Below are 21,069 nucleotides of genomic sequence, written 5' to 3' on the forward strand. Positions count from 1 at the left end.
GCAGATACCAAAATCTAAGGATGCTCAAGCCCTAAAGTTGGCCCTGTGGAACCCGTAGCACTGTATTGTCATTCTCGCTTACAACCAGTTTGTTTCTTTCATCTAAAGCACTCCCCCTTCAAAAATAATCAAGATACACTGGTTATCTGAGCTTTATATTTGTCTGAGATTGCCATTTTTCTTATGAAAATTCATTTCATTTGGTTATAGTCATCCCTTAAATCCCAGTGTTTGCCTAAACACAAGCTATCCAGAATTACATTGAGTGATAATATTTGTCTTGATTTTGAATTAATATAAAGGGCAACAAGTGTCCAGGTATGGCCATTTAGTGTAAAATTCGTGTATTTAGTTAAGTATTTAATCATTTATTCCAAATGGGCTAACTTGTTCCAAGTAGATCACCATATGGAAAGTTTTAAGACTTTTTTTTAAAATGCTGAAATAATCTGCTGTTATCCTAACTGTAAGGTCCACTGAGCCTAGACTTAACTATTTCAAAAGAATGAAGTAGACATCCTGGATCATCAGACAATGCATTTAAACAGAGAGTTGGCCTGACAAATCCATAAACAAACATGTGAATTTATGGGGATAAACCAGTGACAAATCCATAAACAAACACAAGCTTTATGAGAATAAACCAGTGCTGTGTCACATAAACTCTAGGGTAAAGGAGAAAGGTTTACTAGTTTACCTAGAAATTATTCTTAAATCTTTAAACCATATCACTTTTTAAGATACATTTTGTTAACATGGATAATTATCAATTGGTTCAGTTCAGTGGTCTTGTTTTTTTTTTTTTTTAAGGAAAAGCAGAATGCACGATAAATATAGGCTGCAATATGAAAGTCACACCAATAGGCCTGGGTTTTTAGATAAATTGGTTATAATCTGGTCACCATCACCCATCTACAGGTGGCTTAATGGAATTGTAGGCAAAGTAACTAGAGTCAAATAAACTTCTGTTAGTGTTGCCTAACTACTGAAGATGCAAAAAAGCTGTATCTTTTTTGCGACTTTCATTTATTTAAGTCACTTTACAAAAATTGATAGATCTTGCTGTTAAACTGGAAGTTTTGATCAAGAACCTAAGGCATCAGGTATCGAAGTAAGCTGGAAGACAGAAAGCATCACAGCAACTTGTGAAACTACGTGGCTGAGAACAGGCTAGATATCGTTACATGTCAAAGGCATTAAACAGTCAGAAAGAGAGAAAGAAAGTTTAGAAAAGGAAAGGATTAGTTTTATTTATTTATTTTTTTGGCATGCACTTGTATAGCAAAAAGAGAGAACAAGATACCTACAATTGTGCTATGTAGAAGTAACTGTGTGTCCCCTGGAGCTGAGGGGAAGGGATGAAGAGTTCTGGTTTTGACCCTCTTTGGAAAATCTCCAGTGTGAGAGAGAGGCTGGCTTGCTACTCTAGCAGCAGGCTAGAAAAAGAGGTGGTTAGGTTGGGTAAACTTGCACTTCTAAAGTTTATTGGGCCAAAGTGTTGCACAGATTTATCTGGTACATTGCACAAGAGAGAGCTAGAATAATATGATCCTAGTTCTTGTCTGATAGAACCTTCCGGAAGGGCCATTAGGCCTCAGTAGAGACAGGCAGAAGGTACTGAGTTGCTAGAGATTGTGCAAATCATAAGCAACTGTCCAGAGGATGGCAGCCAACTTATGACAGTACCAATCAAATAAATGTGCCAGTATTTTCCTGCCTCTCTTCCATATTCTTCCTCCCCATGTTCCAACCCAGAAGAGACAGAAATAAAGATTAATTAGCAGAAGTGTAAAGAGGCAGGGAAAAAGAGGTTAAACCACACGCTCTTCCCTATCCATAAACTTTATGCCTTAGTAAGTCCTTGCTGTTGGAAGGATAGTAGTTTTAACTAAATAAAGTTAGCTACTTTGACAATCCCATGGGACTAGATTTTTAAATAATTGCGTCAAGACTATCTTTGTGATTTACAGTAATCACAAGGCTTTCTATTTCCAAAGAATTATTAGAGGTTTCAAGAAGTTTTCTAAGGTTTTATTCAGTGGCAGAAGACTTCTTTCATTGAATAAATTACAAAGAAACAACCAGTGACAAAATAGTATCACTTTATGATTAGACCTCATGAATCCTAACACATTAGTCACACTGTGATGGTTAATACTGAGTGTCAACTTGTTTGAAGGATCAAAGTATTGTTCTTGGGTGTGTCTGTGAGGGTGTTGCCAAAGGAGATCAACATTTGAGTCAGTGGACTGGGAAAGGCAGACCCTAACCTTCATCTGGGTGGGCACAATCTAATCAGCTGCCAGCATAGCCAGAATAAAAGCAGGCAGAAGAACATGGAAAGATGAGACTGGCTTAGCCTCCGAGCCTACATCTTTCTCCCATGCTGGATGCTTCCTATCTTCGAACATCAGACTCCAAGTTCTTCAGCTTTGGGACTTGGACTGGCTTCGTTGCTCCTCAGCTTGCATACAGCCTATTGTGGGACCTCATCTTGTGAACATGTGAGTTAATACTCCTTAACAAACTTCTCTTTATACACACATCTATCCTCACAGTTCTGTCCCTCCCTCTAGAGAACTCTGACTAAAACATACATGTAAAGAGGAAAATTATGGAAAAATAAAGGATATTATCTTTTTTATAACAATAAGGGAACTGTTTGACTAAGAAATTTGTTCACAGTTACTAGGCGTGGCAACTAGAGCTCAAATTCAGATCTTTGAACTCCCAGATCAGTACTATTTTATTCTACAATAGTCACCACATTGTTTTTTATAGTGGTTGTACTAGTTTACATTCCCACCAGTAGTTTAGAAGTGTTCCTGTTCACTGCATCCACGCCAGTATCTATTATTTTTTGACTTTTTGATCATGGCCATTCTTCTAGGAGTAAGGTGGTATTGCATTGTGGTTTTGGTTTGCATTTCCCAGATCATTAGTGATGCTGAGCATTTTTTCGTATGTTTGTTGGCCACTTGTATATCTTCTTTTGAGAATTGTCTATTCATGTCCTTAGCCCACTTTTGGATGGGATTGTTTGTCTTTTCTTGCTAATTTGTTTGAATTTGTTGTAGATTTTGGATATTAGTCCTTGGTGAGATGTATAGATGGTGAAGATTTTCTCCCACTCTGTGGGATGTCTGTTTACTCCACTGATTGTTCCTTCTGCCATGCAAAAGCTCTTTAGTTTAATTAAGTCCCAGCTGTTCATCTTTGTTCTTACTGCATTTGCTTTTGGTTCTTGGTCATGAAATCCTTGCCTGAGCCAATGTGTAGAAGGGGTTTTCCAACGTTAGTTATCTTCTAGAATTTTTATAGTTTCAAATCTTACATTTAAGTCCTTAACCCATCTTGAGTTTATTTCTATATAAGGTGAGAGATGAGGATCCTGTTTCATCCTCCTACATGTGACTTGCCAATTATCCCAGCACCATTTGTTGAATAGGGTATATTTCCTCACTTTATGTTTTTGCTTGCTTTGTCACAGATCAGTTGGCTGTATTTGACTTTATTTCTAGGTTCTCTATTCTGTTCCATTGGTCTATGTGCCTATTTTTATACCAGTATCATGCTGTTTTGGTGACAATGGCCTTATATCATAGCTTGAAATCAGGTAATGTGATGCCTCCAGATTTGTTCTTTTTGCTTAGTCTTGCTTTGGCTCTGCAGTCTCTTTTTTGATTCCATATGAATTTTAGGATTGTTTTTTCTAGTTCTGTGAAGAATGATGATGATATTTTGTTGGGAATTGTGGTGAATTTATAGATTGCTTTTGGCAGTATGGTCATTTTCACAATATTTATTCTACCCATCCATGAGCATGGGATGCGTTTCCATTTGTTTGTGTTGTCTATAATTTCTTTCAGCAGTGTTTTGTAGTTTTCCTTCTAGAGGTCTTTCACCTACTTAGTGTATTCCTAAGTTTTTATTTTATTTTTTTGCAGCTATTATAAGAGGTGTTGAGTTCTTGACTTGATTCTCAGCTTGGTCGCTGTTGGTGTATAGAAGAGCTACTGATTTGTGTACATTAATTTTGTATCCAGAAACTTTGCTGAATTCTTTTATCGGTTCTAGAAACTTTCTGGAGGAGTCTTTAGGGTTTTCTAGGTAAACAATCATATAATCAGTAAACAGCAACAGTTTGACCTCCTCTTTACTGATTTGGATGCCCTTATTTCTTTCTCTTGTCTGATTGCTCTGGCTAGGACTTCCAGTACTAAGTTGAAGAAAAGTAGTGAGAGTGGGCGTCCTTGTCTTATTCCAGTTCTCAACTTTTCCCCATTCAGTGTTATGTTGGCTGTGGGTTTGTCATAGATGGCTTTTATTACCTTGAGGTATGTCCCTTGTATGCCAATTTTGCTGAGAGTTTTAATCATAAAGGAATGCTGGATTTTGTCAAATGCTTTTTCTGCATCTGTTGAGGGGATCATGTGATTTTTGTTTTTAATTCTGCTTATGTGGCATATCACATTTATTGACTTGCATATGTTAAACCATCCCTGCATCCCTGGTATGAAACCTACTTGATCATGGTGGATTATATTTTTGATATGTTGTTGGATTCCGTTAGCCAGTATTTTGTTGAGGATTTTTGCATGTATGTTCATCAGGGATATTGGTCCGTAGTTTTCTTTTTTGGTTATGTCCTTTCCTGGTCTTGGTATCAGGGTGACACTGGCTTCATAGAATGATTTAGGGAGGATTCCCTCTTTCTCTGTCTTGTGGAATAGTGTCAACAGTAATGGTGCCAATTCTTCTTTTTGAATGTCTGGTATAATTTGCTCATTTTTATCTTTGCTCAGGCTGTGTTTCATGATGGAATGTTCTCTTCTCCTTCCAAATTACCTAATAAAATGCTTTTCATCCTTTAATGCTTGGCAAAGCATCACTCTCTTCTTGTGTTCTCAACCACCCACAATAATCTTCCTACATCTGAATTTCTTTAGAAACTAATGATTTACTGATATATACTGATTTCTTACAGGTTTTTTGTCTTGTTGCTCTAAACAGACTATAAACTTTTCAAGAACAGAACTTTATGCATTTTTGTATCCAACTCAATGCTAAGCATACTGGTACATAACAAGGGTTCAAGAAAGAAGAAACATTTATTCTTTTATCTTTAAAGTACTGACAGCGTGTACCTAAATAAAACTTCAAAAGGCAAAGTCAATTCATTTTTGTTTGACATTATTGAAATAACAGTATCAAAGCAAGTGCAATTCTGGTGTGGGTTAGGAGGTCTTCCATTTTACTGACATTCTCCATTTTTACTTAACCCACTTAAACAACCTTTGGCTATTTTACCCTGTGGTATGTGGTAAAGTAAGGCAACAGCTCTAACAACTCATTGTTGAATGATTCAAAATTGAAAATGAGAAAGTTCTTTTAATAGCAATACTGAAAAAAATGCACACAAGTGATTACTACTTTAAAAAGTGACTTTTTCTTGACCAGTGATAGAAAGTATTATCATTTTTGTGTGTAGAGAACTGTCTTAAATCTTTAAACTTGTACTATTTTTTTCAGTTTCAAGTGTATGTTTTACTTCATTTATACTGAAAATATAACTGACTTTGAGAAGTCAAACTAAAATATCAGGCTTATGTTGTGAATCACTGCAGACAATCTTAAGTGTTTCATATGAGCTTAGTGTTCAATTCAGTGCAAGCACAGACTAAACCAAGATCTAATTTATCTTGTAGTAATTGTGATTATTTTGTGCTCTGGAGAGTTCTGATAGAGAAATTCATGCATCTACAGAAATGCATTCTAATATAAATATCTTTCTATAATAATTTCTTCATTCATTCTCCAAATATTTGTTGAGTATCTCCTATATACATTCCAGACACTGTTCTAGACTCCAAGTATACAGTCTTATACAAAAGACCTCACTCAGATTACTTTCTTTTTGAAGAAACAGGGAGTTCAAAATATAAAATAAATATAAAATATAATATTGGATGGTGGTCAAGGTTTTAAAAAAAATAAAGCAGCAAATAGGAACAGTGAAAAAGATGACCAGGAAAGGCCTATTTGAGGAGTGACATTTGGAGAGGGCATACCATGTGGAGTCTGAAAGAACATCCTAGATAGAAGAGACAGCAAATGCAAAGCCTTGAGATAAGAGCAGCTATACAAATATCTAACCTTTAAGTATTGCCCACTAAGTGCTAAGCACTCTTTTCAGTAATCACTTAGAATAACTTATTTAATCCTCACAATAATCCTAAGAGGTAATTACTAGAATTATAATCCCCATTTTATAAATGGAGGAACTGAGGCACAGAGAGCTTATTTAACTTCTCAAGGTTAAATTCTAGGGGGAGGCAGAACCAGAGTTTGAACCCAAGCATTGGTCTGGCTCCCGAGTCTGTGCTCTAACCACTGTGCACACTGCTTCTCTGAACAAAAAGGCTGCTGGGGCTGGGCACTGAGCAATGTCTCCTTACAAAAGTGGTAGCAAGAACCTCTAGAGCCCCGAAGAGTATCACCATCAAGATATAAGAATATTAGGTTTTTTTAAAGTAGGGTTTATCAGCTTGAACCTGACAAACCTTAAGCATTAAGTATTGATATAGTATTTAACAGAACTGTATCTGGAAAAGAGTTTCCTTTAGAAGATGAACACAAATGGATTTGTATCCAGACAATGGACAACTCCACTGTATTACAGCCAAGAACACACTGTAGATTTACTCCTTTGATTACATCTGAAATAATGAAGTACAGAGGAAACGTTGGTGCCTCTCCTCATAAGAGTTACATCTGACTTTCCCAGATGGTGAACAGGAAATTGCTGATACACAGTGAACTGGGGATAAAGCAACCATACAAAGCTCAGACTGTTGCTGAGCAAACATTAATAAAAATGCTTGGGGTTACTACTGGCTCGAACTATAGCTTGTTTGTTCTCTTGTGAAGGAGAAAAAAAACACCCAGAAAGTAAGTTTTAAGGATCTCAATAAAGAGTTGAAGCCAAACAGTGAACCCTTTCAGCACTCTGAATCACATGTGAAACTGTCATGGAGGCTGCTTTCTAGGGTGCCTCCCATTTATGGGTCTACAAGCACAAGTTTGTTAAAACCCTGACATCCATAATTTTATAACTGCATAAAGGAAACAGGACAGAGGTTGTTTGCTAATGTGGAGGGCATTATTTTTAAAAGGCTGCTCTATTTTCTAATACTGAAATTCAATTCAGATTAAATTATACTGATGGTTAATTTGATGGGTGCAGCAAACCACCACGGCACGTGTACACCTATGTAACAAACCTGCAGGTTGTGCACATGTATCCCAGAACTTAAAGTATAATAAAAAAAAAAGAGAGAGACTTGTGCAATTTGAAATAACCTTTAATATTTAAAGATAGCTGTCTGCAATGTGATTGGCTAAAACCCTGAACATATCCCGCTTAGGCAATATAACATTTGTTTGAACATCCAAGGTAGGCATGTCTCCTTATGTCCAAGGGACAACTCTGGCCTAGCTGTAAATGATATAAAACAGTTTACTTGGTGGCTGTAAGAAAGCTGTTGTTTTTAATATATCAACTGTACTGGATATTTATTTTAATTCATTACCATTGCTGGTGACTCCCACCATTATGACACCTTGATTGCTTTTATTATTTAAGATAAAGATAATTTTCTGTAGCAAACCACAATCTTTTCATCATGTATTAACTACTCTACTGATTTCAGAGAAGTTCAGGCAGGGCTTGGGGAGATCTTTGAACTGAATCACTATGACTTCCTTGGTCAGTGGTGAATGGATTAGAGTAATTAGATCACAGTAAATCAATAAAACTAAGAGCCTCAAGTTTAAAACATCTGTAAAACAGTTAAATAACTTCCACATTTCTTCACACTCAAAAATACTTCCTAGTGGAGGGCTAATTTTAGCCACATCCCCTAAGTTCTCCTCAAATATAATACTTTCCTTAAATATAGATAAGGAAAAACTAACATCATATGCATGTGTTTAATGTCTGTGTTGAGTTTGTTCTTAAAGCATCATGAAAATGGCCAACCAATTGAGTCTCAAGATGATATGAAGGTAGAGATTATATTGACCAATTGAAATTAATATTGATGTTAAGCTAGGCCTTGGAAAACTCTCATCTAGCTTCAGGAAATTGAAATTCTTTCAAGTAGGTTTTGGTTCAGTTTCTGCCATAAAGAGGTTATTTCAAATTGCGCAAGTCTCTCTCTCCTCTTTTTTTTTTTTTTAATTATACTTTAGGTTCTGGGGTACATGTGCAGAACCTGCAGTTTTGTTACATAGGTATACAGGTGCCATGGTGGTTTGCTGCACCCATCAACCCGTCATTTACATTAGGTATTTCTCCTAATGCTATCCCTCCCCTAGCTCCCCACCCCTCGATGGGCCCCAGTGTGTGATGTTCCCCTCCCTGTGTCCATGTGTTCTCATTGTTCAACTCCCACTTATGAGTGAGAACATGTGGTGTTTGGTTTTCTGTTCCTGTATTAGTTTGCTGAGAATGATAGTTTCCAGCTTCATCCATGTCCCTGCAAAGGACATGAACTCATCCTTTTTTATGGCTGCATAGTATTCCATGGTGTATATGTGCCACATTTCTTTATCCAGTCTATCACTGATGGACATTTGGGTTGGTTCCAAGTCTTTGCTATTGTGAATAGTGCTGCAATAAACATATGTGTGCATGTGTCTTTATAGTAGAATGATTTATAATCCTTTAGGTATATACCCAATAATGGGATTGCTGGGTCAAATGGTATTTCTAGTTCTAGATCCTTGAGGAATTGCCACACTGTCTTCCACAATGGTTGAACTAATTTACACTCCCACCAACAGTGTAATTGGGCAAGTCTCTTAACATAGTTAGGTTTCAATCACATCATCACTTAAATAATGAGATAACTAGAGAAGAAGAGAAGATTGGGTAGAAGATGGTCCTTAAGTTTCTTTACTGAACCTAAATTCTATTGCTCAATTCCATAATGACCTGGATGCAATATTGAGTCTATTCATAAAGGTGTTATGACCGTTGTCCTTTGTATTCAGTATAACTTATAATATTAACAAACCTCATCTTCCATAATTACTCTTGAAATGAATGCTTAGTTGATAATAGATGGAGATAATGGATCAGATGATCCAAAATTGCAGATAACTGGAAATTCTATCAGTATCTTGTTGTCATCATCTTTTACTTAGCACATCTAGCTTCTATTCACTGAAAACACAGCAGCTAGAAAGTTGGCAGTCTATGTATGATGCCATGTATGTATGATGATACCACCTAATATAAACGTAATATTTGTTAAGCAGATCCATAAAGCAGATTCCAAACATAGATAATTAACAACTAAGCGAAATGCAAATTAACATCAACACATACTTAGCAAATATTTTAGAGACCATTATGCTCCAGCCTATCAGATGTGAATTCACCCAACACAGGATTCCTGTCCTCATGAAGCATATAGTCGTCTAACTGGTCACTTTACCTTTGAGCAGTACAGTGCCCCACAGCCCAAACATATGAGAAGGAACTCTATTTTAAAAGATCTCAGAGAAGGCTTGAAATTCATTCTAACAGTTATTAATTCCAAGTTAAAAATATTTATCTCTAATATAAATATTTCGTGCACCTGCTTGAACTTCTTTTATTCTGTTTTATTTTGAGTATGGATGCAAAGAGAAAAATAGCTGCATTTTTTTCTGAATTGAAACCATATATGTAAAAGCATTATATTTCTCTTTTGCTATTACAATAATTTTCTATATTTTATCCTCCTCAAAGGGCTTTATTTTGCATGGACAAAACACTACATATATATTTATTGATTTTTAAATTTTATTTTCTACCCATTACTCATCTTCATAGGTCTCTTCTGGCTCTTTCCAATTGTTTTCATTTTTCTTTAGCTGAGGAGTTCCACCTCAGATACAAAGATCTAATTTAAGAGTAGTAAAATAGCCAAATTAAACCACCACTCCCATATTCTAGACATACTTTTTATTCATCCTTGCACATCTTTGTTTTCAAAACTTGACACCTGCTGATTCACAGGAAACATACTACAGTCCTTCCATCTTTTAATGTGTATTACTGCATCATTATCTTTTCTTCATCTTATATCAATGTACCTTGTTTTAACCTTCCACGTCTGCAATTCTACACTGGCCTGTACTGAAATCATTCTGTGATGTTTCAGCTCTTTCCCAATTTACTTATCGGAAGTGGACATTTATTATTTGTTTGTTTGCATGCCCATCCATCTTTATTTCCCCATGTTCTGGGATAAAATCCCCTCTTCTTGTGGAGAACAGATTAGAACCAGAACCAAATATGATTCCAGTTAGCCTGGCCAAGGCAAGCAAGTGACCCAACTTGGACAATCAGAGCTTTGGTTCAGAGGTGAATACATGACTCAAACAGTCTTCCCTGTTTTCATGGTCAGGAAGCAAGACACTTTTCCACTGGGAAATCAGATGGACCGTGTAGGCCTGGAGCTACCAGTGACTTCCTTTTGTACTTCATGAAGAAAGCCTAACCGATAACGAAGGTAACAAAGGACTCCAGAAAGGAAGTCATGGAGCAGGACAACAGTGTGAAAACATCTTGGGTATCTATGGCTGCCTGAGTCCTACCCTGATCTGAAAGTTTTTACTTATATGAGCTACACATTTTCTTATGCTAGCTTGAGTTGGATTTTTGTCAGCTGCATTTTAAATACTCCAAGGAAATGCTTTCAGTAGTTTCTTAATCCTAAGGAATAACTTACATATTGGAAGCACCAGGTTCAATATTTGATATGGTTGAATATCAACTATATATTCAGAATATCTGTGGGTAGTAAGAGCATACTTTTCTCAGAATGAGAAAAGGACATACTCCTCATTAGAATCAACATGGGGAGCATTAATGATGGCATCACACCCCAGTGTAAATTATACAGCTTAAAAGGGATCATACTGGTAGGAAAATCTGAGGTGCAATTTTTAACCAACTGATAGCACAATGGTATTCTTTCTTCAATGAATTCAAGTAAAAACTACCTGTATATTGAGGTGAGTGTGACATCTCAATTCCCTACAGCTCATCTTTTATCTGTACCAAAGTTAGTTCTTAGGGCTCTGGAGAGAATCAGGTTCCCTGTGTGTATATATTTAAGATGCTTGCTGTCACTGAAATAGAAGTGAATTTATGAGATAAATCCCCAAGAGGCTAGTTAATTCTTTCTAGGCACTCTGCCTGCACAGTTGCCCATGCCAGAAATCTGAGAATCATCCACGACCTTCTTTTTCTCCCTCTAGATGAAATCAATCACCCAGGTCTGACAACTACACTTTATAAACATATTTTTTGAATCCATTCATTTCTCTTCATCTACACTGCCACTGTCTGTAGCCAGAGCACTATCACCTCTTGCTGGGCTTGTAGCAACAAGCTCTTAACTCTAAGGTCTGCACTCACCCTTCCCCTACAACAAATCCCTCATACAACAATGGAGGGGCATTTTAAAATGCTAATATAATGAGGTGATTCTCTTTCTTAACCCTTCACTGCCTTTGCATTGCCATCAGAATCAAGTCCAAAACCCAGTCTGGCTCCTGCTTATCTTACACTGCTCTAGTAATCCTCGCTTTCTTGTAGTTTCTCTAATAATACAGGGTTCCTTCATTCAATAGGGTCTTCCTTCTACCCAGAATATTGTCTTCCCTACTCTTCACCTGACAATTCCTACCACAGGTGAAGTATCTGAAATGCTTGGGACCCAAAATGTTTTAGATCTTGGATTTTTTTCAGATTTTGGAATATCTGCATACATATAATGAGATATCATAGGGATGGAACCTAAGTCTAAGCACAAAATTCATTTATGTTTCATGTATACCTTATACACATACAATAATTTTTGGACAATAATTTTAATAATTGTGTGCATGAAACAAAGTTTGACTGCATTTTGACTGTGGCCTATCACATGAGGTCAAGTGTGGAATTTTCCACTTGTGATGTCATGTTGGAGGTCAAAAAGCTTTGGATTTTGTAGTGTTTGGGTTTTAGGATTAGAGATGCTCAACTTTACTCTGTCTGTTAGGCCTTGTTTTCAAATGTTACTTCCTCAGGGACACTTTTTTGATATCATAAACTAGATCAAGTCCCTTGAATATATAATTTCATAAATCTTCATTTCTTCTGGTGAAACTTATCTAAATTGCAAATAATCTTTTTATGGCTTATCTGTTTAAAGCCTGTCACTATCACCAGACTGTTAGCTCCTTGAAGGCAAACATTACATATATCTTGTTCTTTTCTTATTCCTGATTACAGTGAAGAGATTATTAGTTATCTTTCCATCCACATAACTAACTTTATCCCCCCTCTCCTAACTAATATATGATAATATTTTCCCTTCCTGACTTGATGGGACAAACATTGGAAGACAACTCTTTTTCTTTGTTTCTACATGGCTTGCAAGCAAAGGCACTGACAGCTTTCATTCTGGACTATTTTTTTTAAGAATATATGATCCACTTTGGAGGATAGACACAGTTGCTTTCCTCTACAGCAGAGAGCAGATTTGCTTACTGTCTAGTACAAAAAAGACGTGTCCTTCTACTGAAAAGATAAGGCATGTTTGCTTGTACCTGTTATAAAAGATTGGGCTTTCCTAAACTTGGATATCCTCAGCTGTGATGCAAGTCCACTGCATGCACAGCAATCACCTGGGCTCCTTTGTGTTGCCTGCCTGGGTCTTTGGGGCAAGGAGAACTGATACGAACATGGAGCAGTGCTGCTTGCTATGCCATGAATGATAAAATTGCTTTGTCTCTGACCCAGAATGTTCATATCTGTCAGTATCCATGAAACTGTGGCAGGCTAACTTATTAGCTAGCAAGTAGGGTAGCATTTCAGATCCATCAGAGTCCCTGGCAACAAAAAGGTCATCTAAGTTGTATAATCTTTAACATTTAAAAATATTTTATTTTTATTTTCTTGCATTTAATTTCCTGCCAGAAACTCTTAAGCCAGGGATTCTTAATCTGAGGTATAAGAATGTGCTTCACGGGCATTGTGAATCCCCTGGGTAATCACTACTTTAACATAGTTCCTTTTAAAAACAATTAATAATATATATATTTTTTGAGACAGGGTCTCGCTCTGTCGTCCATGTTTGAGTGCAGTTGAACAATCATAGGTCACTTCAGACTCCAACTCCTGGGCTCAAGTGATCCTGCCTCAGCCTCTCTAGCAACTAGGACTACAGGCGCTCACCCGCAGGCCTGGCCGTTTTTTTTTTTTTTTTTTTTTTTTTTTTTTTTTAAGACGGAGTCTCGCTTTGTCGCCCAGGCTAGAGTGCAGTGGCGCGATCTCAGCTCACTGCAAGCTCCGCCTCCCGGGTTCACGCCATTCTCCTGCCTCAGCCTCCCGAGTAGCTGGGACTACAGGTGCCCGCCACCAGGCCCGGCTAATTTTTTTTTGTATTTTTAGTAGAGACGGGGTTTCACCGTGTTAGCCAGGATGGTCTTGATCTCCTGACCTAGTGATCCGCCCACCAGGCTCTTGCTTTGTTGCCCAGGTTGGTCTAGAACTTCTGGCTTCAAGCAATCCTCCTGCCTCAACCTTCCAAAGTGTTGGGATTACAGGTGTGAACCACCATACCCAGCTTTAACATAGCTCTTGAAATGAGTTAAGTTACTGTTACCAGATTTTCTAAGGAGCCAGAAAAACATACCAAGAGCTGTTTAAGGATACATGCCTTACCTCCTTATGTGAAGTATATTGTGAATTCATTTAGTGTATATTAGAATACATTTAAACATAATGATTTCTTCATTAAGTATATTTTTAACATCACATATCTACAATACTTAATCTAAAACCCTCATCTGTCAAGCTTCCTTTATCTCATATTTTTGTTCTTGAGATTCTGTGTGTAAGTAAGGAAATCTTAGCTGACACATGTATATAGTGCCTACCAGGTGCTAGGCATTGTTGTAAGATATATATATATATATATATATATATATATATATATATATATACACACACACACACTCATTTATTACTTACAGCATCCATATGAGGTAGAGATTATTATTGTTATTATTATTATTCGATGTTATAGATGAGGAAACCAAAGAACAGAGGGGTTAAATAACTTGTCTAAGGTCACAGCAGCTAGTAAGTGATAGAGGAAGATTTGAAACTAGGCAGGCAGATACATGATTTCATCTATATCATTCATATCCAAGCTACATTGGTTTCTCAATTCAAGATATTTTTAGATTCCTTTTGCTCTAACTAAATTAGCCTAGTAAATACTATAAATATAAACTAATAGTTTGCCATTCACAAGAATTACATTCTTGAAATTTTCATTATCTAATAAAACCTAAGTTAGTAATATCAAAGCATTTCAGAAAATTGGGGTTAAGCAAAGAGTTGTAAAATCATTCTAAAAAATATATTGGGGAAGAGGAAAATATTATCTTAAAATCTTATAAACAGAATTCTTCTTGGGGAAATAATTTGTTCAGCAAAACTCCTTAATAGTCCATTGGGAAGTAAGTGAATGGGCCTCAAGACAAAGACAAGGTGACACCAAGGGAAGATGGATTTGCTTTTCAACAGAAAGTGAGGAAAATTTGGTTTCTTTCCAGAGGCAGCTCAAGAGGGAAGCAGTGAGAATTAAGGACATAAAAAAGGGTTGATGGCATACAACATATGGTGGCAGGCTGGATGGTGGAAGAAGGATAGGGCTGGAAGGAGAAACAGAGCCATTGCAAAAGTCCCTGTGTTACAGATGACAGAGGAAGCTTTAAAAATAAGGATGTTAGTCTGGATGCAGCGGCTCACATCTGAAATCCCAGTACTTTGGGAGGATTGCTTGAGGCCAGGAGTTGGAGAATAGCCTGGTCAAAAGAGTGAGACCCTGTCTCTACAAAAAAATAACAAAATTAGCATGCCTGTAGTCCTATCTACTGGGAAGGCTGAAGGGGGAGGACCGCTTGCACCTGGGAGTTTGAGGCTGCAGTGCGCTATGATCATGCTGCTGCACTCCAGCCTTGGCAACATAACAGGGGGATAAAAAGGATGTCCACCAAAACACCCATTATGCTGTTTTGTCTGCTTGTCACTCTGACTTGTACTTTTAGAATTTGGCAGGATGCAAAAAAACAAAAGGAGTCTGTCCTTCATGTCTGTGTGGATAAGAGACAGAGAGAAGAAAACACCTGAAAGAAGCTAGAATCAAGAGTGGAGAGAGATAATACAGGGAAAGCAGAAATTCGAAGCACAAGTTTCCATGGAGATACTGGTGAGGACACTGTACGCCCTGACTTTCTTGTGATAAGGAATTAGGCCAAGCTCTCAAAACATTTATATGGAAGGATGACTTTAGGAGGATGTAGTACTTAAGAATAAAACTTCTAAAAACACATTCTTTTCTAAAATAAAACAGAATTATTAATGTTAATAATCTACCATGACACATTACCCTTCTTGAATCTCTCTTCAAATTTTAAGGAAACTTTGTTCAGTCTAACCAGTGAGGCAGATTTTTCCATGAGTTCTGTGTTATGTAGACTTTAACCTGCTTAAAGTTTGTAAACCAAACCTTATTAAAATTAAATGTAATGCATTTGTACTTAGACTAACCATAGCTGGTTTTCACAAGCCTCAGCAAAATGCTTAGGTAACCTCCCCGCCTATACTAGATTTGGTCTTCCAGCTATATTTTGGAAGATTTGGAGGACAGAAAGCAATCACATTAAATACAAACTTTAAATTTTTTAAAATTTAGTATCTATAGAAAAAATCAGGTTATCACAAAACTGTAGTTGGTTAGGAATTTCTGCATGCTTCATTTCTCTTACATAAAGAAATCAAAATATTTGGTGACTTTAAATAAGAGAAAAAGAAAAGTTAAATGAACAATGTCTCTGAATAATGCAGTATTCAGAATATAAAAAATCCCTAAGATTTGAATATCTGTTAAATGTAAAAATGTGAAAGATGAACTTCAAGTCAATATGGTTGACAGTACTGATGTGTAAGAATCCCCCATCCCTGCTCAAAACAAATAAACTGCTTAAAAAATAAATAAGAATAATACAATTTGGAATTTATAGTGTAACTCAAAATTTGGAATCATAAATCCTCATGTGCCAAAAATAAAGCCACAACAAAATGTCACACTGGGTAATAGGACTGAAGTCCTGCGGCTCACAGAGAATCAGAACTGGGAAGGGCAAGGTTTAATGCCTGTGAGGAGGTGTCAGGGCCCTGTTTGCACATTGCCAGGACTGAATTACATGCAGAGACCTAGGAGCCATGAATGGCTTCCAAAATCATGAACAGGGAATCAGAAAAATCTTTGCTCACTGCCCTGGGAGACTGGCAAATAGTTACCAGTCAGAAACTTGAACTGCAAACCTTGTCCCATGTACATGTGACATCCAAATTCACACTATTCACAGAGATCAGGAACATGAAGCTGAGAAAGTAACATAAAACTGGTCTGGAATCTTTAAATCATGTAGGACCCCGTCAAAGGGCACAAGGAATTCCTATAGAAAACTCTAGCCATGCTTATAATAAAAAAATTATAAGCCACACAAGGAAATAAAGGTCCTTGTATCATTCAAGAACAAGTTAAAGACATTATTAACTTAAAATGTTTTTAAGTATATGTATTTTAAAAACCATACAAATTAGTAAACAAAAAGTGGAGTGTTTAATCACATCAATGGAAGGAAAGTAAAAAAGGAAGTTAACAAAAAGCTCAGTTCATAGAAAACACAAAGATAGTAGAAATAACTCAAAGTTTATTAGCAATCAAAATAACTGTAAATGTATAAAACCCACTAACTAACAGGGCTCTAGATTTGATATAAACAAATCCAGATCTGTGCTATATAAGATTTACCTAAAATAACGAATGACGCTTGAAGTCTGAAGTAAATGGCCAGGAAATGCCACAGCAGAACAGAAAGCTGGGGTACTAATACTAATAGGAAATCATATACAAAGTAAGTCTTTAAAACATTCATAGAGATTTAAAAAGGTTCAAAAAATGATTTCCCCTGGAAGATATAACAATGTGGATCTATATGCAACTAAGAGAAAACAGCCTCAAAATATATAATTCAAACACTAATATAAAGTAACATTTACAAATCCAAAACCATAATGGGAGATTTTGTTTCTTTCAGAAACTGACAGATTAAGTTGAGAAAAACAAAAACTTAGTAAGGCAAAGAAAGAATAAATTATATAATTAAGAGACTTAGTAAAATATATATATAATTATAATTAGCAGAACAAAACAGAGAAGACAAGGTGGTTAATGACTCAACTATAGAAAGTAGGAAGACAATACTAATGATATAAGCCAATATTGGTGAAATAAAGACAAATGAAGGTAGCAGAGATAGACGACTCTAAATTCACCATTACATGTCAGTTGTTACCACCTTAATCCAAACGCCTATCATTTTTTGCCTTTACATCACAATAGCATCATAACTTTTCTACTCTGCTTCCGTTTATATTTAAAACTATAAATCAGATTATGTCATTCCTCCCACAGCCTTCTTAAACTCAGACTCATTATCCTTATCTATTTTGACTTCTCTCTTCTCCCTCTCATTCACTCTATTGGAGCCACACTGGCCTCTTTGCAATCCCCAGACATGCCCAGCTTGCTCCCGCCTTAGGGCCTTTGCACTGGCTGTTCCCTCCACCAGGAATATTACTTCCGGGATGCTCACATGGCTAACTTTCCTGCCTCCCTTAAATCTTTGCTCAAATCTCATCTTCTCAATAATATTTCTGCCCACCTTCTTTAAAATTGCAGCCCGCATGCTGCTCCCAACATGTGGCACTTCTGATTCTCCTCACTCTGCTTTATTTTTTCATAGCATTTATTATCTTGTTAATATATCACATAATTAATTATTTTTTCTTTTTTGAACAACTTATCTCTGCCTCATAAAATCCGCAAGCGCAGAGATCTAGGATTAGTTTACTCTTTACTTTTTAAAAAGAAACCCAATTAGTTAGAACAGTCTGGTATATAGCAGTTAATAAAATTTATTGATCACATAAATGAAATATAAGTGTTTAAAGAGCTAATTCTTTGAAAAGATACTAACAATCTTTGGCATTATTGATCATGAGAAGAAGGAAGGCACAAAAACAATGAGACATAACCTCAGGTATCAGAAAATAATATGACTCATCTTATGCTAACATATTTGAATACTTAGATTATAAACTATTTTCTAAAAAGAACTCTCAGGAGTGGGGTGTGACCTGCCACAGTCACAAGGTTCTTAATCACTAGTAGCTGGTGCTCCAGACCTTTCTCCCAGCCTGGTGACCCAGGGGATTTACTTTATGGTGGCTTTCTCTGAAATGCCAAAGCCACCAGATTATTCAGAGTTGAGTGACTCTTTAATGCTGGCCATGGGAACAGGAAGGTTTTCAGGACCATTGCACAGAGCATGGAGAATGATGAACTTCCGTCAGCGGATGAGATAGATTGGAGTGGGATTGTATCTGTTAGCAAGTGCAGCAGCATTTTACTATGTTTGAAATCAATGAGACTTACAACAGGCTGGCCTTGGAACACATTCAACAGCAACCTGAGGAGCCCCTTGAAGGAACCACATGGACACACTCCTGGAAATCTCGATTACTCTTCTTGCCTTTTTGGTTGTGGACAATTATTTTTCTAATACCTTACTTACAGATGTTTCTGTTCTTTTACTTGTGTACAAGAGCTGATCCCAAAACACTGAGCTACTGTATCATCCCTATATGATTGGCAGTTATTTGCAATCGCCACCAGGCATTTGTCAAGGTTTCTAATCAGATCAGCAGACTACAACTGATTAACATATAAAATCAGTCGACGTTTTTTCCTTTGATTACAAAACTGCCAGTACTATATGGACTCTGATCACAAGACTGCAGTTTCTTCACAGATCTCAGGAAATTGTGGTGGGGCAGAGGCTTTTCAAAAACATGTGATTAGGGGGTATCTTTATCTGAATAATAATGAATTTTTAGGTAAAGCCTGAGACAGAGTACTACAAAATCATGTTGATGACTTCAGACTTTGGAAGTTAATCTTGTCTGTTATTTGCATTCTTAACTTGACTAAGTACCTGAATTCCTATTCTACTGTGCAACATAGTGATGATTCAGAAATTTTTCCTTTGGGGAAAAAATAAATATGAACATTTCCATTGTGTTAAGTATAAAAAGGTCTACACATGATCATAAAATTTAAATTTTATACAAGATGAAACATAAAAATAAAAAGAACTCTCAAAAGTGACTCAATAAAAATAGAAAACATGGCTAGACCAAAAATTATTGAAGAAATTAGAGTCAAAATTCACCCTACACCTCTAAAATCAATAAAGTTTTACGAGCAAAAGTTAAACAAATCTTTACACACAAAGAACTCCATCTTAAAAAAACTGTACCATTTCTCTCCACTTCATTTTTTATGTTATCATAATTTAGATACTAAAATACCAAAAACATATGAGAAAGAATCATTATAAACCTGCTTTACTTAGAATATACATGCAAAAACTGAATTAAGTATAATAATTTGAATCCAAGAGTGGACTAAAATAAAGGGTTTATCTAAGCATTTCAAAGACTTTAATATTTGAATATCTATCAATATAATCTCATCATTAGCAGATTAAAGGAGAAATATCATACAACAATTAAGAGTATGGTGTTGGTGCAGGGATAAGCAACTGGAACAGAAGAGAGAGCTTACCCACATGTGAATAGTAATTTTAGTATATGACAAGTAAATGGGGAAAGATATTACTTAATAAATGCTCTTGAGACAATTGGTTATTATTTTTAAAAAGTAGATCCCTCTTTGACACCATTCACAAAATACATTCCAGATGAATAGAATATCTAAGTGTAAAAAATAAAACTTTAAGTAGTTTAGAAAACACTGTAAGAGAGTATGATATTGAAATACTGTAGGTGATTTTTTTTAAATCAAGAGTTAAGGAAAATATTGGTTAATATGACTGTATCAAACTTGAATACTTCATTTGATATACGGAATTTAAAAGACAAGGAAAACTAGAAGCAGATATTTGCAATGTATTTAATTGACAAATGATTATATTCATGAAATAAATAAAATTTCTACAAATCAATAAGAAAAAATAAACAACCTATTACAAAAAATTGTTGGACAACTATTTGAAAGAGCAAGACACCATGTGTTGGTGAAGCTGTGGGGATATGTTTCAACATGGCTGGTTATGTTTAAATTGTTGCAACCATTTTTCAGAGTAATTTGTCAATGTCTACTAATATTTAAGATATATCTACATGAGGTCAAGCAATTTCATTTCTAGTTACATGTTCCAGAGAAACTTTGCACATATGTATATGGAAATGTGTTCATTGAACTACTGTTTATAACAATGAAAAATTCAGGAAAATCTAAATTTCTATCTATTAATAACTGATAGAGAAATAAATTGTATCATATTCATACCTTGACATAAAAGTAATAGTTTAAGTGAGTCAACTAAAGTTATGCATATCATTTGGAATCACATCTAAAACATTATATTGATTAAACAGGCAAATTGCTGAAGGATAGGTACATCTGCATAAATTAATTTTTTTTTGAGACGGAGTCTCGCTCCATCAATTAATTTTTTATGTAGTTCATGAAGAATATAAAAAGATAGATGGAAAAAATATACACCAACTTTCATAATATGAAGGAGTAGAATGTGGAGTGGAATTGTACATTTGATACATTTCTTTTTAAAAACCCTAAAGAAAAAAGTTTTAATGTTTTGGCCAGGTGTAGTGACTCATGCCTGTAATTCTACCACTTTTGGAAGCCCAGGTGGAAGAACCACTTAACTTGGGAGTTCAAGACTAGCCTGGTCAACATAGCAAAATCTGTCTCCATGTAAAATAAAAAAAACTTAGCCAAATGGTGATGTGCACCTGTAGTCCTAGCTATGCAAGAGGCTGATGCAAGAGGACTC

The 21,069-nt window shown here is 36.0% G+C and overlaps 1 protein-coding gene and 1 pseudogene across 9 annotated transcripts in view; one reads left to right on the forward strand and one right to left on the reverse strand.

Moving 5' to 3' along the window:
- Positions 1-21,069, reverse strand: part of ADGRV1 (adhesion G protein-coupled receptor V1) — a 606,362-nt gene that overhangs the window by 114,723 nt on the left and 470,570 nt on the right. The window lies entirely within an intron of this gene.
- On the forward strand, positions 18,410-18,917 carry LOC129144060 (lysosomal enzyme trafficking factor-like; annotated as a pseudogene).

The sequence above is a fragment of the Pan troglodytes genome, chromosome 4 (genome assembly GCF_028858775.2).
Source record: "Pan troglodytes isolate AG18354 chromosome 4, NHGRI_mPanTro3-v2.0_pri, whole genome shotgun sequence".
Lineage (NCBI taxonomy): Eukaryota > Metazoa > Chordata > Mammalia > Primates > Hominidae > Pan > Pan troglodytes.